Source organism: Microtus oregoni, unplaced genomic scaffold, assembly GCF_018167655.1.
Source record: "Microtus oregoni isolate MIOR12 unplaced genomic scaffold, Mior012 000005F_ref0000423, whole genome shotgun sequence".
NCBI lineage: Eukaryota > Metazoa > Chordata > Mammalia > Rodentia > Cricetidae > Microtus > Microtus oregoni.
Genome location: NW_024543064.1, coordinates 32,910,606 through 32,922,765, shown reverse-complemented (window position 1 = coordinate 32,922,765; position 12,160 = coordinate 32,910,606). Strand labels below are relative to the sequence as shown.

The 12,160-nt window shown below is 50.7% G+C and overlaps 1 protein-coding gene across 9 annotated transcripts in view; it reads right to left on the bottom strand.

The window, feature by feature from the left end:
- Positions 1–1,228, bottom strand: part of Ptprf (protein tyrosine phosphatase receptor type F) — an 82,520-nt gene extending 81,292 nt beyond the window's left edge. For all 9 annotated transcript variants that reach the window (XM_041653055.1, XM_041653058.1, XM_041653062.1 and 6 more), the window contains exon 1: positions 1,055–1,228. The gene's annotated coding sequence lies outside the window, so the exon portion shown is untranslated. The remainder of the gene's footprint in view (positions 1–1,054) is intronic.
- Positions 1,229–12,160: the final 10,932 nt, after the last annotated feature.

Sequence of the window (12,160 nt, the reverse complement as noted above, 5' to 3'; positions counted from 1 at the left end):
AAATGGGGAGAAGGGCTAGCCCCTCCCCCTCCCGGGGTAGAAGAACCAGAGGGGCCGCATTCCAGAGAAGTGGGGGAGGGGGCCTGACAGAGGGGATACAGAGACACCAAGCAGAGAGACACCTAAGGAAGGAGCTAAGAGACATGGAGGCACAGAGACCCAGGGACAAGGAACACAGAGACCCGGAGAGGGAACACGGAGACCCGGAGAGGGAACACGGAGACCTGGGGCGAGAGGACAGGGAGACCCGGAGAGAAGAAGTCAATACTCGGGGAGAGGACACAGAGACTGGGAGGGAAGAGTGACCCACAGCTGGACACGCGGGGACCGCAGGGAATGAGATCTGGAGGCAGTGGGCGACATAAGCAGACAGAGACACCTAGGGAAACTGAGAAAGGCGCCGAGACGAAGACGCGGGCGCAGAGACTGGGGACCGGGCACGCCAGGACCGGACGGGACCGGGCGGGACGTCGGGAGGCGACTGAGTGAACTTTCGGAGCGGGTCCGAGCGCACCCGTCCTCCCGGGACGAGTGGCTCAGGGGCCTCGGGGGCACCGCTCGGGGTGGGGGTTGGGACCGCCCGCCCGGTCCCTCCCCAGCCCGCGCTCCGCACGGAGACCAGGGAAAGAGGGGGGGCTCCCAACTCGCGCCCCGCGCATCCCGGGGCCGCACGTGCGCCCGGTCGCCCGCGAGACCCGGCGTCGGCTGCGGCTCTTCCGCCGGCGGGGAGGGGGCGCCGTGGGACGGGGAGGCGGCCTGGAGCCGCCCGGGGCCGGCGGGGGTGGCTGGAGGCCGCCCCCGGAGCGCGACCGCGGCGGGTGGGGGACCGGGCACCCACCGGCGCGGGGAAACTTTGCACGGGGGGCGCGGGCTGCGGCTCAGGTGCGGCGGGGGTTCGGCCGCGATCGCGGGCGCGGCAGGTGGGGGCGCGGCCCAGCCTCCCGGCGCCCCCGGGCCCGCCCCCGGCTCCGCTCCACGGACGCGGGGCTAGGGCGGGGACGGCGCGGAAGGGCAGCGCACCGAGGGGCCCGAATGGGGCTCGGGGGTCACTCACCGCCTCTCCGGGGGCCGTCGGTCTGCATGTCCCCCCTCGAGCCGCTGAGGCCGCCGCTTCCAGTCCGCCGCTGCCGCGGTCGCCCGCTCCCGCCACCGCCACAGCCGCCAGAGCCCAAGCCGAAGCCGGAGCCGGAGCCGGAGCCGCCGCCTCTGCCGCCGCCGCCGCCACCGCTCCCGCCGCTCCCGCGCCAGCTCCAGCCGCGCGCGCCCGCCCGCCCGCGCCCGCGTCCCTGCCCCTGCCGTGCGCGTCCCCGGCGCCGCCCCTCCCCTCGTGCACTCTCGCTTGTAGAGGAGTGAAGCTGTAGGCCCAAAGAGGCTGCAGCCCAACCCGAAGTCTAAACCGACTGCAACGCCAAGATTGAGCTTAAACCTCAGTAAATGAGCGTGGATAAACCCAAACTCCGACACCAACTCCAGACCCTCCCAAATATTCACATGAACCTAATACTTCTCTAGGATCCCCCTACCCCCAATACAGATGTAAATCTGATACTCAGCCCAGAACAACCTTTGAACCAAAGGTTGAGTCCAGACCCCCAAATTTGCCTAACAACCAGAGCAAGTAATAATTTTTATCTGCGACCATATAGTGTATTGACCCCAATTAGAGATTCTAACCTTAAATGGCTACATCCCTTCTATCTGGCCATGGCTTGATGTTGACAGAGGCCCGAACCCTTGGTCTGAATGGACTCCCCCAAGTAAACCTAGTAAACTCAAAGGTAGATGTCTCACACCCTCGCACTGTATCCCAATGCTTTCCTGAGTCTGAGTCCCTAAATAAAATGTCACTGGTTTATTTTCATTCCAGGTCTGTACATTTTCTGACTGAAATTCTCATTTTTGGGGAAAACATTTATTTATTATTTATTTATTTATTTATTTTGTATGTGTGTGCTTACGCACGCGCGCGTTCTGCATATGCGCAGGTGCTGGCAGAGGCCCGAGAGGGCTTCAGATCGCTTGCATCCACAGTTATAGGAGGATATGAGCAACCCAATGTGGATGCTGGGAACCAGACCCAAGTCCTCTGCTCCATTAAGTGCTCTTCACTGCGGAGCCATATCTCCAACCCTGGGACTGTTGATTTCAATAGCAAACTTGGGATTAGGCCACCAGAATAGGAAAAGAAGCAAACAAACAGAAAATACCCTAACACAGACACTGACCCCAATACTCCTCCCCGCCTTCGTGATCATTTAGTACAATAGCCTGATCCAATTGTGCAACGCAAGATAAGGTTGGCTTTGTGGAAGCGCCACACAAGTCGTTATCTCTACACTGTTCTTCCACCGCGCTGACCTGACATCGGCCCCACCCAGGGGCTGACCAACAAACACTCTAATTTCTATACTAATCCCAATAGGGATAATTTGATGACTGGTCTCAAGACCTAGGTCCAGCATAAACCTTGGCGCTGAATTTCAGACTCCTTGTCTACCTACAGCCATCCCAGCCGAAACCTACACAGTCTCACCTGAATTTCACATCACCATATCAAAGTCAAATACGCGCGCGTCTCCATGTCTCCACATCCAGCGTGAGCAGTGCTGGGGACTGCTCTGCACTAAACCAATAGCCTACCTGAAGATTTATATTTCCAGCAGCCCTTATAGGGACTCGGCAATCTCCAAACAAGAGCCAGCCTTGGCACCAGAGCTTTCAGGCTCCTCAACGCCCAGGCTCTACTACAAACATTTAGAAAGTTATCCAAGGCCACACCAGCCCTTTTCTGTGCCCAATTCCACCCCAGGAGGTTTCACCATTAAGGGAAGATGAAAGGTTCTCCACTACCAGGGTCAGGTAAGAACCTTTGTGGGGATTCCCTGATTCTCCTATGAGTTTAGAATCAAATGAGAAACAAAAACAAGATTTGGGGACAATTGAGGCTTCTAGAGTCTGATATCTCGGCAGTTACCTGCTAGGTTTAGGGATCTGAGTTGAGGGATCAAGTTCAGGGTAACACCTAATTCCCAGCCTGCTTTTGTCTTGGACTTGTATTCACAAGCAGTGCGAGTGCGCCCCCTGGTGTATGATAAGGCAATAGGCCTGGCTCCCGTGAATCTGGGCAATTTGGCCCAGATGACAAATAGATCAAAAATGAACACTCCTCAGGCAGTGGTTTTTCACCCACGGGTAATTTTGTTGTGCTGTGGGAGAGCTGTTGCAGTTTTTATGCATCTTTAAATATATTTTTCTGTTTTTCAGAACTTTGACTGTTTAGTCCCCCAACTTAAAAACGTATAATTTTCGGTCTGCTTTTGCTGACTTCTGGAAACAGCTCTTTCCCTTGGCTTTCCTGGTTCCCATTGTCCCTCATGGCTTCTGGTTCTCCAATCACTTTGCTGTATTTCTTCATTTCCAGGACTCTGAACTAGGCTTCTCCTTCTCCTTCCTCCTTCCAGCCCTTGGACCTCTTGTGAGCTCCAGACCCTTATGCCAAGAGCCTTCTCCACAGCAGGTCTTAGTTGTCTCCCAGATAAATAGAACCCCCATTTCTCACATCTCAGGTCTGTCCCCATTCACCTCAGGCAAGGACCTCAGTCACTGGTCCAGAAATACAATACAGCTCTTTCTTCCCAATTGGCCATCAGTCCTGTAAACTGTGTGTGTGTGTGTGTGTGTGTGTGTGTGTTTGTGTGTGTGAAGAAACAGAGATAGAGAGAGAGGGGATGGAGAGAGATTGACCAATTGGTTATGACTTTGACATTAGCGCACATAAAACCAAACTTGACCTAAACTCTCTTACACGTCATTTTATGTTCATCCCACATTCCCAGACTTGCTGTTCCTGGAGTGAATTGTCCTGCATGCTAAGGACCCTGTCTTTTTCCAGGAAGTCACACCTAAGCCTTGGGCTGGGTTAGTTATTTCTGCAGTCTTCCTCTGTACGTGTTTTCCTCAGCTGAGACTGTAGGTTCCACAAGGGCAGGCTGTGCCTCATCCCCTGCCCTATTCCAGAGGCCAGCGAGGGGACCGACACTCAGCAGGTGCCTGGTATAGAATATTTAAAAAGTGAAGATGCTTTTTTTCCCTTTCTGTTTACAAGGAGCCACCAGATATGGAAGAGCAGGTGGAGGAAGAGCTCCCTTTCCAGGGCTTAGACCTCCACACCTCAGTCTTCCTGGGCCTGGCATCTCTGGGAAGAGGGGTTCGTGTCTTCTGTCTTTTCAGCTTACCACTTAGAGTGTCGGTGTGAGGCCTGTCTGGTGGCCCTGCAAGTCTGTGTCTGCCCGGTTTAGTGAGTGTGACACTCACAAGGTAGCGGTGCAGAAGCCCTGCCCTGCCCCTACCCCGTGGCTAGAGATGGCAGACTCACTCACTGCTAAAGCCAACTAGGCTTCTGCTTTCAGTCACCCAGAGATGCATTCTGGGGCCACTGCAGGCATCTCAAAACCTCAAGCTAGTCTCTCTATCCTATTTCTCATCCATTTGTTGCTCCCCAATTGGTATAGTATATATGAAGGCAGGGCAAAAGATTTCTGGAACCCCCATGTTCTGACCTCAGCATGTATAGGACCTGGAACTGCACAGAAACTCCAGGAATAAAATCAGAGACTCAGGTCCTGAGGCTACATGATGAGAGAGAGAGAGAGAGAGAGAGAGAGAGAGAGAGAGAGAGAGATCTCAAGTGGTCAGGCCTAGATGGCTTATAAAGAAATGAAGCCAGGGCTCACACCAGATTGCCAAACTCTGAGCACAGGGTCCATGTGGACCTGCCCTGCTGCCCTGCTCTTTGACCTGGAGGGGAGGCATGTCCTTGTGCTCATATTGAAGGCCGCGCGATGTCTCGTGGTAGCTCTGTGTCTGTTGTGTTCCAGCCCCAGGGTGCAGGGTGAGGGAGCACCAGATGTCAGTTCTCACTCCCTAGTCACCCTTTGTCCAGAGCCTGGGCCCCCTGGATGCTCCTCAAATTCATGACGTCAGTACATCTCTTAGTTGGTTGAAATCAAATTAGATTCAGCCTGAGTACCCCCCCCCCCCCACCAGAGCAGCCGGAGTTCTGTTGTCTCTCACAGCTGTCTTACCCTCTCCTTGCCAAAAGTTCAAGCTTTCCGGGGGTTTGAGCAGCCCCAGAGTTGGTGAATCTGTGCTCCTGAGCCATGCAGGAAGAGATTTAAAACACATACATAAACAGTAACCACTGCCGTAATGGGGTATCCACTATTCACTTCTCCCTCTCAATCTACAAGGCCTCGCTTACCCGTCACCATACCCTGTTCATCCCAGGCTCTCTCAAGGCAGCTCCTCCTATACAGCCTTCACAGAGCTGCAGCCTTGAGTCCTTGGCATTTTGGGTCACCCACAGCCGCTTTCCTGGGGCTGGGGGTAGACAACGCTGCTTACCTACCTCCTGTATCTGGACAGCCAGTTCCTCCCGGATCACAGTGCTGCCCTCTCTCAGATATCAGAAAGAGCTCAGAGGGCAGACCTACCAGCTTCCCTTCCCAGATACTGATGGGAGAGAAAGGCTGGGGCCCTTGAGCACAAAGCCTGGCTAATGTCTTTCTTCCTTGCCAGTGAGTCACTGTGGTGGGGGCACGATACAGGAGCTAATTTCTCAATGGAACAAGCGGCTGATGACCTCACCCTAGCAGGATTCCCTAATGTCCTTATCACCAAGTGAAGCCACCCACAACTGCTCCTTCCTGTTCATCCCTATGGTTTCAAGGGGACTGGTAGTTGCTGTCTCACAGAGCACCTGGCTCCTTTAGGGCTTTGCTCCCCTCTTTCCTCATCCTCTGCATCCTCTGTGCTACACCTTGTTCCCTGTCATGCTCAAGCCTCTCCAGCCCTGAAGGAAACTTCCGTCTCTTGAATTCACACCCCCTCCAGGGTGGGGGAAACTTGGGCACTTCCCTGCTCCCCTTCCCAGTAAACTCCTTCATCCTTCATCTCTTGCTTGCTTCTGGGCCCACTGCAGTTCAGGTTTGGAACTCCACTAACTTCCTCTTCTTATCCACTCTGCGTGTGTATAATGTGTGTATGTTACAGGTATGGAGGGGAATGCAAAGGAGCGTGGAAATCAGGGGAGCATCTGCCCTTGCCTTCCAGACAGTGTCCCTTCTTGTCCACCACTATGTGTGCCAGGCTAGCTGCCTTATAAGCTTTTGGGGATTCTTCTGTCTCTGCTTCTCGTCTTACCACTGCTGCATCTAGCATTATATGGGTTCCCCAGTCCCTATAATAAATGCCCGGAATTTGCAAAGTCCAGGGGCTGTGCTTCCATGTTCAGCCTGGTCGACTTCCCAGCAGCCTTGGCGGCTTCCTGCTGCCTGCCACGTTGAGTCACTTCCATGTCCATTAGATGGACCAATTCTTAGACCTAGTCATGACAATGTTCGTCTCTTATAAGTCATGTGAAATCTCCCTCTCCCCACCTTCATCTTTTTCTGGGTTTGATGCTGTCCCCAAACTCTCTTCACAGCTGAGGATGAACTGGAACCTCTGCTTCTCCTACTCCTACCTCCCAAGTGCTAGGATTACAGGCCAGTACCACCACAACCAGTTTGGGCGGTTCTACGGCTCAGACTCAAAACAAGCAAGCGCTCCACCAACTGAGCTACATGCCCGCTCCAAGACCCCCTTCCTGCGCAGTACACAATGGGCCCTGTCCTCATCCCCTGCTGTCCCTTGCCATCCCATCAAACTGTCCTGCTGGTGACCCCTGCATCTCCTGAGGCATCCTCTCTTTCCTTCCTTCATTCTCCTCCATGTCCAATTTAGGCTCCAAAGCCTAACTCTTAATGACACTCTTGTCAATCATCCAAGCTCCTCTGCCTCTCCACCTTTTCATCTTCATCTGCCTGGCAAAAACCCAGCTCTGAACGAGCCCTCCTGCCTTCTCCTATCTGTGCTAACGCAACCAAGTGGCACTGATTTCGTTTTGTTTTTTGAAGGAATGAATTAGTGAATTAAGTGCCAGCAACAGGGGGAGAGGGAGAGAGACAGAGAGACAGAGACGGAGAGAAACAGGGAGAGAACCTAGCTTCTTGGGAGGCTGGAAGACCTGAAGTGTGCGCAAGGAGCCACACCCTATGGCTAGAGGAGGAGTTCTTGCTGACCAGCTGCTCTACGAGACAGTAAGCATCACCCTGGGAATTCTTATCTTTGGGGATCCTGGTCTTTTTGTGGAAGGTGGAGTGGAATCTAGGGAAACATCAGGTGATAGGAGTGAAGGGGTTCAGAAGCCAGGAGGGGCCTCTTGAAGCTGCACAGGTACATTATGCTGGATGCCCCCAAGCTCTCCAAGGCTCCCCATCTGCTGCCATCAGCACCCAGAGACTCAATGAGGACAGGCCAGACTACTGAAGGGGAGCCTGATGTTCAAGAAATGCTGTCCTGGGTCTGAATGACACTGCAGAGCAATCCCTTCCTTTCCCCAAGCCTTACTTTCCCCTTCTGTGAAAGGGGATAAAACTGCAGAACTGGAAGCAGGACGCGGAATCGTGTTTGTAAAGCACTTAATCAGAGACAGCCTAGGTTCTAGTGCGAGAAGCGGTTTGATGAGTTTAGAATTAGCATAATCAAGCTTCTAATAGCTTCGGTTTGGAGAAGCATTTACAAGGCCATTTCACCCCGTCTCATATACTGGCTAACCAACTACTGTCCTAGGAAAGCCCAGTTGTCACCCCCCACCAACCTCCTTTGGCATGTCCCCATGCCTCTCTGACTGCTTTTCCTTCCCTTATCTCTTAAACTCTCAGGCCCCTTCAGACAAGCTTCCCTTGAGTTCCTGCCTAACCAAGGAAGCAGCAACCGTCCCAGGGGAAGCTGCTACTCCACAATCACAGAGCAGAGGCCGGCGGGGCAGTGCCTTCTCACTCTCCACACCACGCCACTCCCCGATCATTATTTCTGCAGCCTCACGGAAAAGCCCTGCTCGCTTCAGGCTCCTGCCATCTGGCTCTCCCGATTCCTTCATTCAACCAAGATTTATTCTCTCTCTCTCTCTCTCTCTCTGCCTACTGCCTTTCTCCCTCCCCCTTCCTATCTCCTTTCAGAAAGGATTCAGGTAAACTGGCAAGGAGGCGAATACCTGCAATCCCAGCCGTCAGGAATGAAGCAAGACAATCATGAGTTTGAAGCCAACCTGGCTATATGATGAGACTCCGTCTCAGGCAAACGAGCAAAGGAACTGAGTGAAAAGGCAGGCTCGGGAGAGAATAAAAGTGACGTGGTGAGGGGCAGGGAGCTGCTAGGGTTTGGGGAAGAAGGCAGTATTTCCTGGAGATGGGACAGCTTCACGTTCCAGGGGCTGACCAACACCAAGAGAGGGGATCCCTGCCAAAAAGGTGTCTGGAATATATTCGGTATAAATTACACTTCAAAATTTCATGTAGGCACCGCTGAGATGGTTCATAAGGTAAAAGCACTTATCATGCGACTCTGGTGATCTCAGTGTGAGAGAACTAGCCCCTGAAAGGTGTCCTCCGACCTCCACGTGTGTGAAGGGGCACACATACACACCACACACCCATACAAACACACAAAGAAAAAAGCTCATATAGGTTACTTCTCCCCGAGATAGGAGAGTTTCATCTAACTTAAACAGGGAAGCAGAAGCCTTCCTTTGAGATCTTTATCAGTTGATTTTATATAAAACGGGAGCAATGTAGAATGTGGGTGATATCTTTGCTGCCTCACTCATGAGTTGTGGACATTCCAAGCCACTGCACACCACCTAGAACAGTGGTTCTCAACCTGTGGGCTGCAACCGACAGAGCACACATATTTCAGATGGTCTTAGGAACTAAGACACCATTTGTTAGCAAAATTAGAATTATGGACTATAAAAATAAATTCATGGTTGGGGGTTCCTAAGACTACTGGAACTATGTGTTTTTTGATGGTTTGCGACTCACTGGTTGAGAACTGCACACAGAAGGAAGGCTAGGCATCTCATGGAGCATGCTACTGAACATGGGAACTTTTTATTTAAAAAGATCCAAAATTATACAGCCATGTCTTCTTGATAGTGTTCTCATCACGAAGACGATCCAGTCTAACGTTCGTTCCTGTTCCATCAGTTCCTGGCTCAAGCTCTGCTGAAGGAGTCATCTCTTGTTGTTGGTCAGCACCTGGAACTTGAAGCTGTCCCATCTCCAGAAAACACCACTCCTGTCCCTGAGCCCCAGCTCCCTACCCCGTCACCTCTTTTATCCACCCAAGACCATCTCCTGATCATGGACTATCGTGTGACTTACTTCAAAGAAGAGCCATGTGTTTTTTCTTCTGTTAATTGATTGAGTTTGGAAAGGCTCTCATGTAACTCAGGCTAGCCTTGTGAACTCCTTGAACTCTTGACCCTCCTACCTCCACCTAGAGAGTGCAGAAATGACAGGCACGCACTACCGCACCAGGTTCATGTGATGCTGAGGATTGAACCTGGGGCTTCCTGCAGGCTAGGCAAGACCTTTACCAACTAAGCCACGCCCCAGATCCAGATAATGCGACTTAAAAGACGACTCACAATGTGGACAGAATATGACACTGAGGTAATAACTAGGATATCCCAAAGACCAAAAAGAAAAGGCTCTCCTGACTGTGGTGACACACACGTGTAATGCCAGCATTTGAGAGCTAAGACAGGAGAATTGCCACAAGTTGGAGGATAGTAGAACAAAACTCTGTTTTAAAACCATAAGAAGGACTAGAGGAGAAGCTATCTCTACTCTCTTGTCTTCTTTTTATTTTAAAGACTTTTAAAAATTAAATTTACATATTTATTTAAGTGGGGAGGGGTGTGAACCTAGGTGTGCTTGCGGAAGCCAGAGGGCGACTTAAGGGGGTGGCATCTCACCCAGAGGTGCCTCTCTTTCCACCGCACAGACTCTCCTCCTACGTTGTGGGGTCTAGGGATTGAACGTAGGTCATCAGGGTTGGCGGCAAAGCACCTTTACCTGCTGAACCATCTTACCCTTCTCCTCCCACTCTCTCCTCTACAGTCCTTCAATCCTCCCCACACCCACAACACAAGAGTTTTTCATTTTCAGAAAATTCTTCCCTAGCTCATGTAGCTCAGACTTGTAATCTTAGCACTTGAGAGCCCGAGGCAGGAGGATTGCCACGATTTTGAAGCCATCATGGGCTATATTGGAAATTCTAAGCCAGGGTTTCTATAGCGCAAGACCTTGTTTCAAACAACTGCGGAACAGAAAAATTCCTTCCTTCCTTGTCAGGGTGAGCACTACCTCCCTAGGGCCCTTCCGTTTTGTCACGTCCCATCCGCAGGGTGCATCCACAGATGAGCAGTGCTGGGAATGGAACCACTTCTCAAAGGTGTTTCTAGTCGGAGACGGTGCTGACGCCGTTTCACCTCCTAAGCTTTGAGTGGGTGCGGGCTCACCGTACAGGGCTTTCTTTTCTTTTTCTTTTTTTAAACTATTTATTTATTTATTTATTTATTTATTATGTATACAATAGTCTGTTTGTATGTCTGCAGCCCAGAAGAGGGCACCAGACCTCATTATAGATGGTTGTGAGCCACCATGTGGTTGCCGGGAATTGAACTCAGGACCTTTGGAAGAGCAGGCAATGCTCTTAACCACTGAGCCATCTCTCCAACCCAGGGCTTTCTTTTCGATGCTTGTTATTCTTACTGGTTTCTTTCCTGAGCCTGCTAAATAAAATACTTTCATACTCGCAGCTCAAAGACAGACCTCGCTTCTTCAGTCTAGTACATTCTAAAGCTACAGTGAGAAGGGAAATAATTCCTTAACTGCCTCCTAATTACCAGTGTGTCTTCCCTGCTCCCTGAGAATCAGCAAATCCGATTATTGTGGCAAGGGTAGATGTCTGTTCCTTTCTTGATCCCCTTTGGGGTTTGTTTGAATAAGAATATGGTTGTCGTCCCTTTAATGGTTTTGCAATGATGTTCACAAGAGAGGCCTTGATGGTTTGATTTTTAGGAAGCCTCAATTACATTTTTGCCAAAGGCTAATATCAATTTGGGAATGATATATTTTCCCAGTTAAATAAAATTAAAGATAAGTGTATGAAGACGCAGAAAAAAAAAAAAGAATACAAGGACAGTAATCAGGAGCGTGTGGGACTCAGAGCAAGCTCGCAAGTCAATGGAACAGAATCCAGAGTCTAGGAAGAAACCCTTATATTTATGGCCAATTGATTTTTTACAAAGGTGCCAAGGCGATTTGGTGCGGAAAGGACGGTCTATTTTAACAAATGGCTTTCAGAGAACTGGATACTCACAAGCAAAACGTGAATTTAGAATTGCACCAAAATACGCTCAATGAATCTGACACCAGCACAAGAACAAAACCCTAAGGAAACATGGGATCAGGTTTCCACGACTTTGATTAGGCAAAGAGCTCCTAGGTCTGACGACAAAGGCACAGTAAGAAAAGAAAAGTAGACTTCGTAAAGTCTAAAGGCTTTTTAAATTTGAAAAAAACAAAACACCATCCTCTGGGTGTGTGTAGTGGCTCACTCTTTAGTCTCAGCACTAAGGAGGCAGAGGCAGGCGATCTCTCTGAGTTGAGGTCAACCTGGTCTACAGAGAAAATTCCAGGCCAGCCAGAGCTACACAGTGATACCCTGTCTAAAAGAGAGAGAGAGAGAAAAAAAAAAAAGATGATCAACATCATTGCTAGTCATTAGGCAAATGCAAAGCAAAGGGGCTGGGGCTTTTGCTCAATACAATGATTGCCTTGTACGTATACACACACACACACACACACCAGCTCTGGATGTAACCTCCGCCACAGGAATAAAACCACAGTGAGATATCACTTCTCGCCTACAAGGATGGTTCTGATCAATAAGACAGGCAATAGCAAGCATTGATGAGCGCGCGGAGACACTAGAACCTTCCTCATACGTATAGCTTATGGGAGTGGAAAGTGCCACAGAACCTTGAATAGGAACTTGTCAGATTTTTAATGTAATTTTACCGCGTGACCCTGCAATGTCGCTTACCGGTATTTGCTCCAGAGAAATCAAAGCCTATGCCTATAGCAGCATTGATATGTTGAAGCTCAGAGCAGAGGCAGCCGGAATGGCACAAAGTTGAAGCAACCCAAATGTTTATGATTCGGTGAATTGCTGAATAAAATGTAGCACATCCATAGCACACCGAACTCTT